The sequence below is a fragment of the Scyliorhinus torazame genome, chromosome 16 (genome assembly GCF_047496885.1).
Source record: "Scyliorhinus torazame isolate Kashiwa2021f chromosome 16, sScyTor2.1, whole genome shotgun sequence".
NCBI lineage: Eukaryota > Metazoa > Chordata > Chondrichthyes > Carcharhiniformes > Scyliorhinidae > Scyliorhinus > Scyliorhinus torazame.
The window spans coordinates 161,744,817-161,760,820 of record NC_092722.1 but is presented as its reverse complement, the minus strand read 5'-3'; the positions used below and the strand labels follow the sequence as shown (position 1 = coordinate 161,760,820).

Genomic DNA, 16,004 nt, shown 5'->3' with positions numbered 1-16,004 from the left:
AAGATTAGCCTTGATCATACCAAATCATTTTTCAAGAAGCAGTTAGATATAGCACTTGGGGCAAAGGGGATCAAAGGATATGGGAGAAAGCTGGATCAGGCTATTGAGTTGGATGATCGGCCATGATCATAATGAATGGCAGAGCAGGCTCGAATGGCGAATGGTCTCCTCCTCCTATTTTCTATGTTTCTATGAATATCAATGCAGGCTCGTGGGGTCACATGGTCTATTCCCGCTCATATTTCTTAAGTTCTTCGACAGCCAACCATCCCAGCGCCAGCACAATCGCTGCAAGAGTTCCTCAGGGTAGTGTCTTTGGCCCAAATATCTTCAGCTGCTTCATCAAAATGAAAAAATAAATAAAATGAAAATCGCTTATTGTCACAAGTAGGCTTCAAATGAAGTTACTGTGAAAAGCCCCTAGTCGCCACATTATGTGCCTGTTGGGGAGGCTGGTACGGGAATTGAACCGTGCTGCTGGCCTGCCTTGGTCTGCTTTCAAAGCCAGCGATTTAGCCCTGTGCTAAACCAGCCCCAATGACCGCTACCTTCTCAACGACAATTAGGGATGAGCAAGATTTTTTTTTTAAATGTCAGAAGTGGGGAAGTGCGGACGTGTGCTGATGTTTGCCCAGTGTTCAGGCTCATTCGCAACTCCTCCGGTAATGAAAGTGTCCACGCATGCATGGAGCAAGACATTTACCTGCATTCAGGATTGGGCTGATAGGTGGCAAGAAATATTTGTGGCACATGAGTGCCAAGAAATGACCATTTTGTTCCTGCCAGCCCATTGATCAGAAATAGAACTGGACCAGCCGTATAAGTACTGTGGTTGGAGGCACAGTGTCTTCGGATATGGACGCGGGTCAGGAATATTTCTACAGCCTGAGTCCACTCCCCCACTCTGTCAGGGCACCTGCCTGCAGGATGATCTAGGAGGCAGCCAACTAACAAACCGTCTCTAGGTGCACCGTCCAGTTAAAATATTGGGCAGGTCCCGGAGGCTGTAGGCCCAGTCAGAAGGCCAACGGTCCTGGAAGGGTGACAGCTCCACAGCCAGAGGTGGGCACTGCCACCGGCAGAGAGGAAATGCAAGGCAGCCTCAACCTCGAAGTGCCCTCCAAAATGGTTTGGATTTGTTTAAAATAATTGAGATCTGCAGCAGTGAGGTAACCCTGGCGGAGGGGGAGCCCTCCGCTCAATGTCTGGGGCCTGCATCTGTGGCTGCAGCTGCAGTGGGGAGTAAATATCGGAGGCCTTTCCCACCCACACCCCCTCGCCCTCTCCAGGCAGATGCTGGGAAGCCACTTCCAGACATCTGCCAGATTTGGACCTCAGTGGGGCCTGCCAGGAAGATCCTGGCATCAACCTCAATTAACCCACAAATGGGTAATTAATTATTGCAGATTACCTACCCACTGGTGATTTTACATGGTGAGCTAAGTCTGTGAATTTCTCATCACTTCCCCCAGATGCTTGTCACACTGTGAGCTAACTGTTCTCACTAGAACTCCGTCTTCCACATGAGAGGTTCCAATCTCCGCTCTCGAAGAACACACTTTGGAATCTTCTCCCTCACAAGGCTGTCCCTCAGATGCCTTCACCAAGGATCCACATCCAAGATTTCAACCACCAGGGAGCTCCTTCATCAACTGGAAGGGGTTTCACTACCTCAATGCCCAGCTGGTGTGTGGCCACTAAATGTGCTCAATGCGCATGCGTGCCCATTTTCCAGGGAGCGTGCATGACAACTTCCTCTTCGGCCACTGAAATGAAACAATGAAATCATACGCTTGAGTGATTGGATTGAACTTAGTGCACTTACATCTCTTTGATGTGCTTGATGTTTACAAACATTGGGGTTTCACCACTTAGGCCACTGAAGCATGAAAACATATGAATGGATCTAAGCGTGCCGATGATTTTTACGAGCTATCAATCACAGATCACTACTCAAAGGCTCTGAATGGCTTGCAGATAGTGGATTGGTGGGAACCAGACCCAGACACAGCTACTCTCCTTCGAGTAATGGATACATGGAGCTGCAAGTTAAGTTTGGCAGCTATAATGCTTCCCAATGCCCCTGTCTAGACTGCTCACCAGCTTCCAGACACGGGTCCCTTTTCTTAGGGGGGAGGTTTGTGTGTGGGTGGGGGTGTCTGTGGAGAAGGTTCTTTTTGGCACGGGGTCCCTGTGAGGGGTCCACCACTAAAGAGGTCTCTGGGGGGTCCCACTATTACAGGGACCCCTGAGGGTTTCCCCTATTACATGGGTCACTGGGGGTCCCACCATTACAGGGGTCCCAGGAGGGGGGGTCTGCCCATTGCAGAGGTCCATGTGGATAGTTCCCCTATTATTGGGGTCCCTTTGGGGTTTCCCCTCTTACAATGGTCCCTGGAGGGATCCCCTATTGCATGGGACTCTTTGGGGGTTCCTCCATTACAGGGATCCTGGGGGTCCGGCTATAACAGGGGTCCCGGGGGGGTGGGTCAGGTCACACCCATATTGGGGGTTTCGGGGCACCCAGGCAATCTGGGGGTGGGGGGCTGCCTTGCGGTGGGGGGGGGGGGGGGGTTTCGGGACTGATTTGGGGTGGTGGAGGGTTGATTTGAGGTGCGGCGGGGTGGTGCCAGCCGCGGGACCTCACTATTGGGCTGTCCGCTCAGGATGGCAGCCTGATAGCGGGTTTTCCTGGGAAACCCATGTATTCCTTGCAAATTAATGCATGGCCCGGAACACTTAATTACATCCCGCTTTACTACCACAAGGGGATTGTAAAACTGGTGCAATTCAGCTCCAGCGAGAGGATGTAGTCTGCCAAAGGATAATCCAGCCCTTAATCGTTAATTTCTGGAGATCCCAGGTCAATCATAGAGGGTCGGCAATCCTAACCTGATTCAACATTGAATGCAAGATTCTAAATGACACTTCCTGTTTCAGATTCTGTTGCTCATTAACAATTCTTCAGTATGGTAGTTGAAAGGAGATGCATAGTTGCTTCCCCTGTCCGCAATGCTCCCAGGTCCCCTTTAGAGGATGTTGTGCCTTTTTGGTTGACTGGCAGGAACTAACCACAGTAAAGGCCACAATAATTCTGTGGGAAAGTGTAAGTATAACGAGCACGGCCACTGACTGTGAAATCCAGCCCAATACTCTTTAACTAATGTATTAATTTTAAGTATCACAAACTTAAATTTAAAACAATCTCTTTCTCAACAAAAAGCAGGTACAATGCTGATCAACATTATCACAAAACAAGGAACATCTTTGAACAAATCTGGGGCGAAATTCTCCCCCAACGGCGGGATGTCCGCCGACTGGCGCCAAAGACGGCGCCAATCAGACGGGCATCGCGCCGGCCCAAAGGTGCGGAATGCTCCGCATCTTTGGCGGCCTAGCCCCAACATTGAGGGGCTAGGCCGACGCCGGAGGGATTTCCGCCCCGCCAGCTGGCGGAAATGGCGTTTGTTGCCCCGCCAGCTGGCGCGGAAATGCGGCGCATGCGCGGGAGCGTCAGCGGCCGCAGTCAGTTTCCCGCGCATGCGCAGTGGGGAGAGTCTCTTCCGCCTCCGCCATGGTGGAGGCCGTAGCGGAGGCGGAAGGGAAAGAGTGCCCCCACGGCACAGGCCCGCGCGCGGATCGGTGGGCCCCAATCGCGGGCCAGGCCACCGTGGGGGCACCCCCCCGGGGTCAGATCGCCCCGTGCCCCCCCCCCAGGACCCCGGAGCCTGCCCCCGCCTGGTCCCGCCGGTAAATACCAGGTTTGATTTACGTCGGCAATTTCTGGGCGGGACTTCGGCCCATCCGGGCCGGAGAATCCAGCGGGGGGTCCCGCCAACCGGCCCGATTCCCGCCCCAATCTCCGGTACCGGAGACTTCGGCGGGGGCGGGGGCGGGATTCCGGGCGGCCAACGGCCATTCTCTGACCCGGCGGGGGGTCGGAGAATGACGCCCCTGGGGCGAAATTCTCCGTTATCGGCGGAAAGTCCGCCAATCGGCGCAAAAAACGGCGCAAATCTGACTTGCGTCACGTCGGAAAAATGGGTCGATAGTCTCCGGCCCGAAATGGGCTAGCAGCGACGTAATGGGATCCGCGCTTGCACAGTGGTTCACGCCGTGCAACGTCATACGCGCCGCACGGCGTGACGGCTCATAAGGCCGCGCTGCTCCCCCCACCCGACCGGAACACCCGACCGCAACACCCGACTGGATGGCTGGCCGCCGCTCAGCCCCGAGGTTCGAGTCACGCGATGTGGAGGCGCTCCTGGACGCGGTGGAGCAGAGGAGGGACGCCCTGTATCCCGGGCACGGCCGCAGAGTTGCCCCACGCCACAGCCGGCGTCTGTGGAGGGAAGTGGCAGAGGCCGTCACCGCTGTGGCCCTGACACCACGGACAGGCACCCAGTGCCACAAGAAGGTGAACGACCTCGTCAGAGCAGGCAGGGTGAGCCTCCCCCATATCCCCCCTCCCCCATATCCCCCCTCCCCCATATCCCCCCTCCCCCATATCCCCCATATCCCCCCTCCCCCCTATCCCACCCTCCCCCATATCCCCAAGTGAATCCAGCCCTAACCTTAACCTCTGCAATGCACGCGCAACCGATGGCGTGCATTCATATGCCTGCCTAACAGTGTTGCCTTTTACCCCTGCCAACCACCCCCCCCCCCACAGGAGAAGCGCGCACACAACAATAGGGAGCATGTGAGGACTGGAGGAGGCCCCGCTGATGAGAGGCCACTGACCGAACACCAGGAAAGGGCCCTGGAACTGGCTGGTGGACCTGAGGACCGGGAGGTTGCTGATGCAGAGGCATGCGACGCCCGCAGGATGCCCCTCGGAGGCCACGGGAGACGGAGAGACCCGGACCCTCCGGCATGCGACGCCCGCAGGATGCCCCTCGGAGACCACGGGAGACGGAGAGACCCGCACCCTCCAGCATGCGACGCCCGCAGGATGCCCCTCGCACACCACGGGAGACGGAGAGACCTGGAGCAACAGGGAGACGACACCCCCGTCACGTGCGGGAGCGACCACCCAGCGATGAGGGGGGCAGCCACAGGCCCCCGTCACATCCGAGCCAGGACACCACTACCCAGGACACCACTACCCAGGACACCACTACCCAGGACACCACTACCCGGGACACCACTACCCGGGACACCACTACCCGGGACACCACTACCCGGGACAGCACTACCCAGGAAGACGAAATACCGGACAGTGACTCAGAGTGGATGGGTGGAGACGAACCCCCACCCCAAAGTGCCATGGACTCAGAGTGGGACGAAGAGCACGACACAACGCCACTGCTGTCACCAACACCCTCCACCATCGCAGAAACACTCACCTCGGTTGGGCACTTTAGTGATGAGGCGTCTGGTACACTCACTGGTGCGCACAACACAGCCGTCCCGGTACAGCAGGTGGAGGTAGGAGCAGCAGAGGGGCCGGGCGGTCGGAGGGCAGCCCAGCCCAAGCTAACATCTGCCGCCCAGATGGATCCCGGGTTCCTGGAGTTACCACACCCACACATAGATCCGATGCAACCACCGACCCGGAGACAAGCGAAGAGGGTGACGGCCGGCTTGCGGCGGCCTGCGTCCAGGAGCTGGGAGTGGTGCCGGTCATGCGTGCCACCCAGGCCGACACCGCACGGGTGGCGTCCGCGGTGGAGGCAATGGGTGCGACGGTGTCAGACATGGGGAACGGTTTGCGAGGCCTGGGGCTTTCCGTGCAGGCGGCGTCTGTGGCCCAGGAAATGGCTGCCCTCTCACAGGAGGCCATGAGCCAGTGCCAGCGCCAGATGGCAGAGGCGCTCAACGCCATAGCCCAGTCTCAGCAGGCCATGGCCCAGTCTCTGCAGGCCATGGCCCAGTCTCAGCAGGCCATGGCCCAGTCTCTGCAGGCCATTGCTGAGGGCATCGGCGCCAGTGGCCATGTGTGAGCCGGCGTCGCACTGTCACAGACAGGGTTTGCCAACCCCCTGGGCTCCATGGCTGCAAACCTGCAGACCCCTGTCGATACCAGCACAGGCCTCCAGGACTGGCAGCGCCAGATGTCGGGGGGGCGTCGGATGGCCAGTCTGTTCGCATACCCCACCCATGTCGAGCCCTGGGGGCCATCGGGCACCCCGAGGGAGGAGGAGGTGGTGTGGTCCGTCCCGGCTCCTTCTGTAGGGGAGGTCCCGGTACACCGCGACACCTCGGACTCCCCCCCTTCCGTCCCAGGTGCATCGGGTGGGCAACGGGCAGGACAGGCTGGCAGCTCACCATCCCAGTCGCCCGGGCCGCAGCCTGGCCCATCTAGGCCAGGGCGCCCCAGGAAACGGCCGCCAAAGGGATCCAGTGTCAGAGGGCAGGAATCACAGCGGGAGCAGTGCGGAAGTGGCTGCTGTGAGGTAAGTCTGTCCTTTAAAAGCACTTGTCTTTGCAGGGGCAGGCCAGTCGATTTCGGCGGGAGAACAGCTGGTGAGTCAGTTTCAGCCGGAGCAGTGCGGAAGTGGCTGCTGGGAGGTAAGTCTGTCCTTTAAAAGCACTTGTCTTTGCAGGGGCAGGCCAGTCGATTTCGGCGGGAGTGGAGCTGGCTGATTAGTCAATTTCAGCAGGAGCTGAGAATATTTTTTTTAAAATTAGTGTTTTAGGCGGGAACAGGAAGTCGACCCGCGGACGTCTGGGAAGACCCTCACCAATAAATTCTGGTGGAGAGGAAACCCAAGACACTACACGTGTAGTGTCTCCCACCCGCCCTCCTCCTCTAACCTAATAATAAAACCCATTGGTCTGAGGTAAGTACCATATTTTATTATATTATTATTATTTTTTATAAAAAAATTTAATTTAGTTGTTAGCCAGATCTTGGTAGAAAGTTAGAGGAATGGCAGGGAAGGGAGTGCAATGTTCCTCCTGCAGGATGTTTGAGGTGAGGGATGCAGTTAGTGTCCCTGCTGATTTTACCTGCAGGAAGTGCTGCCATCTCCAGCTCCTCCAAGACCGAGTTAGGGAACTGGAGCTGAAATTGGAAGAACTTCGGATCATTCGGGAGGCAGAAGGGGTCATAGATAGCAGCTTCAGGGAATTAGTTACACCAAAGATTGGAGATAGGTGGGTAACTGTAAGAGAGACTGGGAAAAAGCAGTCAGTGCAGGGATCCCCTGCGGTCGTTCCCCTGAGAAACAAGTATACCGCTTTGGATACTTGTGGGGGGGGGGGAACTTACCAGGGGTAAGCCATGGGGTACGGGCCTCTGGCACAGAGTCTGTCCCTGTTGCTCAGAAGGGAAGGGGGGAGAGGAGCAGAGCATTAGTAATTGGGGACTCTATAGTCAGGGGCACAGATAGAAGATTTTGTGGGAGCGTGAGAGACTCACGTTTGGTATGTTGCCTCCCAGGTGCAAGGGTACGTGATGTCTCGGATCGTGTTTTCCGGGTCCTCAGGGGGGAGGGGGAGCAGCCCCAAGTCGTGGTCCACATTGGCACTAACGACATAGGTAGGAAAGGGGACAAGGATGGCGAAGATGATTCTGGATAAGAGCGAAAGTAACAGGGTAGTTATTATGGGAGACTTTAACTTTCCAAATATTGACTGGAAAAGATATAGTTTGAGTACAATAGATGGGTCGTTTTTTGTACAGTGTGTGCAGGAGGGTTTCCTGAAACAATATGTTGACAGGCCAACAAGAGGCGAGGCCACGTTGGATTTGGTTTTGGGTAATGAACCAGGCCAGGTGTTGGATTTGGAGGTAGGAGAGCACTTTGGGGACAGTGACCACAATTCGGTGACGTTTACGTTAATGATGGAAAGGGATAAGTATACACCGCAGGGCAAGAGTTATAGCTGGGGGAAGGGCAATTATGATGCCATTAGACGTGACTTGGGGGGGATAAGGTGGAGAAGTAGGCTGCAAGTGTTGGGCACACTGGATAAGTGGAGCTTGTTCAAGGATCAGCTTCTGCGTGTTCTTGATAAGTATGTACCGGTCAGGCAGGGAGGAAGGCGTCGAGCGAGGGAACCGTGGTTTACCAAGGAAGTGGAATCTCTTGTTAAGAGGAAGAAGGAGGCCTATGTGAAGATGAGGTGTGACGTTTCAGTTGGGGCGATGGATAGTTACAAGGTAGCGAGGAAGGATCTAAAGAGAGAGCTAAGAAGAGCAAGGAGGGGACACGAGAAGTATTTGGCAGGAAGGATCAAGGAAAACCCAAAAGCTTTCTATAGGTATGTCAGGAATAAGCGAATGACTAGGGAAAGAGTAGGACCAGTCAAGGACAGGGATGGGAAATTGTGTGTGGAGTCTGAAGAGATAGGCGAGATTCTAAATGAATATTTTTCGTCAGTATTCACTCAGGAAAAAGATAATGTTGTGGAGGAGAATGCTGAGCCCCAGGCTAATAGAATAGATGGCATTGAGGTACGTAGGGAAGAGGTGTTGGCAATTCTGGACAGGCTGAAAATAGATAAGTCCCCGGGACCTGATGGGATTTATCCTAGGATTCTCTGGGCGGCCAGGGAAGAGATTGCTGGACCTTTGGCTTTGATTTTTATGTCATCATTGGCTACAGGAATAGTGCCAGAGGACTGGAGGACAGCAAATGTGGTCCCTTTGTTCAAAAAGGGGAGCAGAGACAACCCCGGCAACTATAGACCGGTGAGCCTCATGTCTGTAGTGGGTAAAGTCTTGGAGGGGATTATAAGAGACAAGATTTATAATCATCTAGATAGGAATAATATGATCAGGGATAGTCAGCATGGCTTTGTGAAGGGTAGGTCATGCCTCACAAACCTTATTGAGTTCTTTGAGAAGGTGACTGAACAGGTAGATGAGGGTAGAGCAGTTGATGTGGTGTATATGGATTTCAGCAAAGCGTTTGATAAGGTTCCCCACGGTAGGCTATTGCAGAAAATACGGAGGCTGGGGATTGAGGGTGATTTAGAGATGTGGATCAGAAATTGGCTAGCTGAAAGAAGACAGAGGGTGGTGGTTGATGGGAAATGTTCAGAATGGAGTACAGTCACAAGTGGAGTACCACAAGGATCTGTTCTGGGGCCGTTGCTGTTTGTCATTTTTATCAATGACCTAGAGGAAGGCGCAGAAGGGTGGGTGAGTAAATTTGCAGACGATACTAAAGTCGGTGGTGTTGTCGATAGTGTGGAAGGATGTAGCAGGTTACAGAGGGATATAGATAAGCTGCAGAGCTGGGCTGAGAGGTGGCAAATGGAGTTTAATGTAGAGAAGTGTGAGGTGATTCACTTTGGAAGGAATAACAGGAATGCGGAATATTTGGCTAATGGTAAAGTTCTTGAAAGTGTGGATGAGCAGAGGGATCTAGGTGTCCATGTACATAGATCCCTGAAAGTTGCCACCCAGGTTGATAGGGTTGTGAAGAAGGCCTATGGAGTGTTGGCCTTTATTGGTAGAGGGATTGAGTTCCGGAGTCGGGAGGTCATGTTGCAGCTGTACAGAACTCTGGTACGGCCGCATTTGGAGTATTGTGTACAGTTCTGGTCACCACATTATAGGAAGGACGTGGAGGCTTTGGAGCGGGTGCAGAGGAGATTTACCAGGATGTTGCCTGGTATGGAGGGAAAATCTTATGAGGAAAGGCTGATGGACTTGAGGTTGTTTTCGTTGGAGAGAAGAAGGTTAAGAGGAGACTTAATAGAGGCATACAAAATGATCAGGGGGTTGGATAGGGTGGACAGTGAGAGCCTTCTCCCGCGGATGGAAATGGCTGGCACGAGGGCACATAACTTTAAACTGAGGGGTAATAGATATAGGACAGAGGTCAGAGGTAGGTTCTTTACGCAAAGAGTAGTGAGGCCGTGGAATGCCCTACCTGCTACAGTAGTGAACTCGCCAACATTGAGGGCATTTAAAAGTTTATTGGATAAACATATGGATGATAATGGCATAGTGTAGGTTAGATGGCTTTTGTTTCGGTGCAACATCGTGGGCCGAAGGGCCTGTACTGCGCTGTATTGTTCTATGTTCTATGTTCTATGTTCCACCTCCAGTTCTGCTGTACCGTCTGGGGAACCACGTAGGCGTAGTCAAAGGGCCCGTAAGGCCAAACAATTAGACACTGAGTAAGTTGGCACGCTTGCAGGGCACAGATGAGTTTTAGGGGCTAGGGCACGTGCATGAACTCCTTTGGTTATTAAAGTCAATGTTACACCAACAGAAGCTGCCTTTGTGCTCTGTCCAAAGTGTGCGGGGGTGTCATGTACGTTGAGCGCAAGTGTGTGTGTGAGGGGTGGTCTTACTTCAGCCCCAGGTGAGTCTTCCCCCTTCCCCCTGGGCCGCCATCAACATCCCCCAGAGGACGGGACCATGCGCTGCAGTGTCACAGCCGCATGCAGGGATGGTCCGGGTGGATGGTGGTACTGTGGCCATGGGTCAGACATAGTCCAACGATGTAGAGCCAGGAGCTCACCGCAGGGCGGGTTGTCATCATCCTCCATGGCCTGCGATAGACACGCGTCCACCCGCAACTGTGTGAGCCCGACCCGTTGTGCCGCTGGTGGATCGGCAATGGGGGGGTGGTGTGCATGCGGGTGGGGTGGGTGTGGTTGGGGAGGGGGGTGAGGGTGCTGGGTGGGTGGATGGGTGAGGGGTGTGGGTGGTCGGCTGTTGCCATGGTGTGCGGTCTGTGGCCATACTACCCGATTCCCATGCCCACCTAGTCAGTGAAGCGGGCGTCTATCAGTCTGTCCCGTGCCCGCTGGGCCAGCCGGTAACGGTGGACAGCCACCCGCCTGTGTCTACCCTGTCTGCCCTGACCATTACCCCCATCCCCCTCACTGGGGAGGACTGCGCCTCTTCCTGCTGCTCCTCCACTCCGCCCTCTTCTGCCTGCGGCACATTGCCCCTCTGTTGGGCTATGTTGTGCAGCACACCACAATGATGCGGCCGACCCTATCGGACCGATACTGGAGGGCGCCCCCAGAGAGGTCCAGGCACCTGAAATGCATCTTCAGCACGCCAAAGCACCTCTCTATCACTCCCCTTGTCGTTACATGGGCATCATCGTAGCGGTTCTCCGCCTCATTGCGTGGCCTCCGTATAGGCGTCATCAGCCACGATCGCAATGGGTAGCCCCTGTCGCCCAGCAACCAGCCCCTCAGCCGGGGATGGCGTCCCTCGTACATGCCGGGGATGGATGACCGCGACAACACGAATGAGTCATGTACACTGCCTGGGTGACGGGCGCAGACGTGCAGGATCATCATGCGGTGGTCGCAGACCACCTGTACGCTCATCGAATAGGTCCCCTGAAAACATGACGGCCTGGTGGGGGGAGGGGAATGACGACATGTCATCATTGCCCATATCCCCTCCTCCCCCCAGCCAGGTGGCATGGACCGCATGGATCCAACTGTTGGAGGCTGGCACCTGGCCAGGTGGACCAACTCACTTGCCCTCCCATTCCCCTCCCCAGCAGGGACCCCACCCCCCCGGCACGGACCGCCCCCCCAACCTCCACCCCGGCACGGACACCCCAACCTCCACCCCGGCACGGACCCCCCATCCCCCTCCTCCACCCCGGCACGGACCCCCCCATCCCCCTCCCCGGCACGGACCCCCCCACCCCCCTCCCCGGCACGGAACCCCCACCCCCAACCTCCACCCCGGCACGGACCCCCCCCATCCCCCTCCCCGGCACGGACCCCCCCCCAACCTCCACCCCGGCACGGACCCCCCCATCACCCTCCCCGGCACGGACACCCCCAACCTCCACCCCGGCACGGACCCCCCCCCAACCTCCACCCCGGCACGGACCCCCCCCATCCACCTCCCCGGCACGGACCCCCCCATCCCCCTCCCCGGCACGGACCCACCCATCCCCCTCCCCGGCACGGACCCCCCCCAACCTCCACCCCGGCACGGACCCCCCCCCCCCCAACCTCCACCCCGGCACGGACCCCCTACATTCCCCTCCCCGGCACGGTCATCCCCACCCCCCTCCCCGGCACGGACCCCACCCCAACCTCCACCCCGGCACGGACCCCCCCCCAACCTCCACCCTGGCACGGCCCCCCCCATCCCCCTCCCCGGCACGGACCCCCCCCAACCTCCACCCCGGCACGGACCGCCCCATCACCCTCCCCGGCACGGACACCCCCCCAACCTCCACTCCGGCACGGACCCCCCCCCCAACCTCCACCCCGGCACGGACCCCCCCCAACCTCCACCCCGGCACGGACCACCCCCCCATCCCCCTCCCCGGCACGGACCCCCCCATCCCCCTCCCCGGCACGGACCCCCCCATCCCCCTCCCCGGCACGGACCCCCCCCAACCTCCACCCCGGCACGGACCCCCCCCCAACCTCCACCCCGGCACGGACCCCCCCCCAAGCTCCACCCCGGCACGGACCCCCCCCATCCCCGGCACGGACCCCCCCATCCCCCTCCCTGGCATGGACCCCCCCCAACCTGCACCCCGGCACGGACCCCCCCCCAACCTCCACCCCGGCACGGACCCCCCCCCAACCTCCTCCCCGGCACGGACCCCCCCCCTAACCTCCACCCCGGCACGGACCCCCGCATCCCCGGCACGGACCCCCCCCCAACCTCCAGCCCGGCACGGACCCCCCATCCCCCTCCCCGGCACGGACCCCCCCATCCCCCTCCCCGACACGGACCCCCCCATCCCCCTCCCCGGCACGGACCCCCCCATCCCCCTCCCCGGCACGGACCCCCCCCCCCAACCTCCACCCTGGCACGGACCCCCCCATCCCCCTCCCCGGCACAGACCCCCCCATCCCCCTCCCCGGCACGGACCCCCCCATCCCCCTCCCCGGCACGGACCCCCTCCCGGCACTCCCCCGGAGCCCAGCCTACTCTAACCACCCCCCCCCCCCCCCACCCCGCCGCACACACACACACACAACCCGAGACACACCTCTCCTCACGCATTCAGACTGCGGCCACGCCATCGCCTGCCCAAAGCCAACCCCCCAGGCCGTCACTCACCTCCACGCTGGTCGGCGTGAACCTGGAGCACAGGATCATGCCGATGAAAAGGAGGTTTAATTTATGTCGACGTGAACGGTCATCACGTTGACGGGACTTCGGCCCATCCGGAAGGGAGAATATCGGCAGGCCGAAAATCGGCTGCCTTGCGCAGACCCGTGACATTCTCCGTGGCAGAGGCGACATTAACGCACCGCCGACTTTTCTCCCTTCGGAGACTTCGGCAACCGGCGGGGGCGGGATTCACGGCGGCCAACGGCCATTCTCCGACCCTCTGGGGGGTCGGAGAATGACGCCCCTGATTTCAAACAACAGAGGGCATTATTCAGTGAATGAGGGACGTCATGCTCCTCATTGCTATGACCAGTCAGGTTCCCCCTCTAAACAACCTCCTCAGTTGGTCACCAAAGGCTTAACTTTCTTTTTATGAGGGATATGCCTTTTCCAAATCCAGAATGCATTTCATGATTTAATCTGTGAGCTATAAGGAGCCAATCAAACACGGTTTTCTCGAGTCAGAGAAATAACAAATTTATACACACTTAAATCCGAGCAATATCACACATACACAAGCACAAGGCATAGGTTTTATACATTGCGGCTGATTTGGGTTAGTTGTTTTTGTTGCTTGCAGTCAGATGTAGGTGATGTTGCAATTATCACGAGATCCGGATTCACTGGTAGGTTTCTTTTAGAGTTGGCTTCTCGAACCAGGTGACAAATGTATTCCAAAAGAGGGAGAGAGGGAGCAAGAGAGCAGCCCTCAGCTTGGTTCCTCTGCTGAAGGCTTTCTGGACACCCCTGTGCCAGTTGCAATCTCTCTGTAGTGGCTGGCAGCCTTGTCTTGAAATACTTCACCCATTGTGTACTTCTAAGAGATATTGGGCAGGTCTGTCTGTGGCAGCCATTGTTTCAATATCCAGCTGTGGGTTTTGATGGGTGTCTGGATTATAGGAAACGCCTCTCTCATCACACTCCACTGAGGGTGATTTATCGATTCCTCACCTTCACCTTGTAATGTGGCCTCGCATTTTTAAGCAGTTTGTTCTGTCTCCGTTCAAATTACAAAGGTTGCAGTCGGCTGAAATTGAAAAATTGTATTTTCAAAAACTTAGCCAACCAGCATGGAGATGGTGTTCAAATAGCTAAAGCGACCAACACTGTATTGCAAAGCACAACCACTAGGAGTACATATCTGTCCTTTGTCATTTCCAGGTCTCAGAGCTTAAACAGAAATCAGACAAATCTAAAACTACACACTGCACAGTCATTATTACTGACACTGGTCTTAGGAATTAGGAAGCTTGATAGTTACTCCATGCTGTGCAGTGATACATTTATTTGGTCTGCTGGGTTATCTCCCTTAGCCACTATTATCTCTTGAAAACCATTGGAAACTAGCTTTTCAGCTTAACTGGAACATCCTGTAAAATATTCCAAATAAATAAATACATTTACTGCAAATACAAAGCACTAATGTGCTTATGCAAATTCATGTTGTGCTTCTGAAAGATCTTTCACAGGAGGTTATGTTTCTTCTGTGAAGCATAAAAAAAGTGAGGCAGCACCAGCGAAATTCAATTATCGTTGCAAATTTCAAACTATCGAATCTGGTGGGGTTGAATGAGTCAAGATTTCACTTATTATAGGAAGGTTTGTTGAAAGACTTTTCATGCAGGTCACCTTCCATCAAGGTGACCACCCCTTCTCTTGAGGCTGCCATATCCAATTATCAATAAGCAGTTTCAGGTCAGTTTTCAAACCCAGACTTGTTCAGAGGAGTTAGTGGTAAGAATTGTGATGATGTTTAAGAACAGTGAAAAGCAAAATAATTGAAGATGGAAGGCAGCTGAATATAAGCTTTGTGAAAGACTTTTTTAGGGCAAGGAATATTTCAGTTTGAACAAAATGTTGTCCAAGTACTCAAATAAACTTTAAACTATGGCAATCTCTTTTTTCATTTGTTACAGAGAGATAACAGTCAAGTTATCCGTTTTACTGTTTTATCTCCTCTGTTTACACTGGTGGCTAATATTAGAGCTTAGATTTTGTTTCTGTTTTTAACAGAAAGGCGATAGACGGCTAATACAATAGCGGATAAGAGGACGTAATGGCTCAGGTGCTGCAGGGACCATGAATGAGCTATTTGCAAAATTGAGTGTTCTGGCTTGTTAGGTTGGACTGAAATCATTGAGCTCTGCTTAGTTGCCTTTAGGGTTTCAAGAAACATTTTGTGCCTGTTGTCCTGGTGCCAGACTATCTGCAGGCTCTTGATTGATCGTTCATCTGGAATAGCAGTTAACTTATCAATTAGCTCACTCGTGTAACAGCGATGAAATGTTGTAGCCATAATGCGACATACGCCAGCACTGGAACAGAAGTGTAAATGAGGTATATGTTCAACTCGCCATCACCTGAGTTTCTTTTACGCTGGGGTGAATAGAAATGTGGTTTCCACAGTGAACGACAGTGAACACCCACATTGTAAGTTGAAAATCCAGATGCTTCTGTTTTACATGATTCAATGCTCCCCTTCAAACAAAATCAAGAACAGTGGCAATCTTCAATCTATAAAAACAATCCCTGCACAGATTTTCAGTTTATCCAAACACTATGCTTGCCTAGTGAGGGCATCTCAATCTTCACGTGTAAAATTCTTGTTGTTGGAAGTGGACATGTTTAACCTGCTTGTCTAATCAGGCAGTGTCTGGGCAGGAGTGCTCCTTAGGTCACACACAAAATCCCTGTCACAGACTCTCCCATCCCTCCAGATTATTATCCTGTAGCTTCTGTACATGAGAATTTTACAACGCTGCAGACAATGTTCTTACATCCATAATCACAAGGTGAGACCAATATCAAACCATCAAAGGAGCAGAGGAAGCCAATTGAGTGAATTCCATTCTCTCTCTCTGTCCCCATTCCACCACCGTGGTCATTTTGAAAGAAAGTGGGAGAGTTCCCACGTTTAAATCATTTACCATAATTGGAACAAAAAGAGATCCCAGTGCAGATTTTTGAAACACTTCACTACATA

General features: G+C 54.8%; 1 protein-coding gene across 5 annotated transcripts in view; it reads right to left on the bottom strand.

Moving 5' to 3' along the window:
* The window catches only part of plpp4 (phospholipid phosphatase 4), a 400,047-nt gene that overhangs the window by 276,414 nt on the left and 107,629 nt on the right, over nucleotides 1–16,004 (bottom strand). The window lies entirely within an intron of this gene.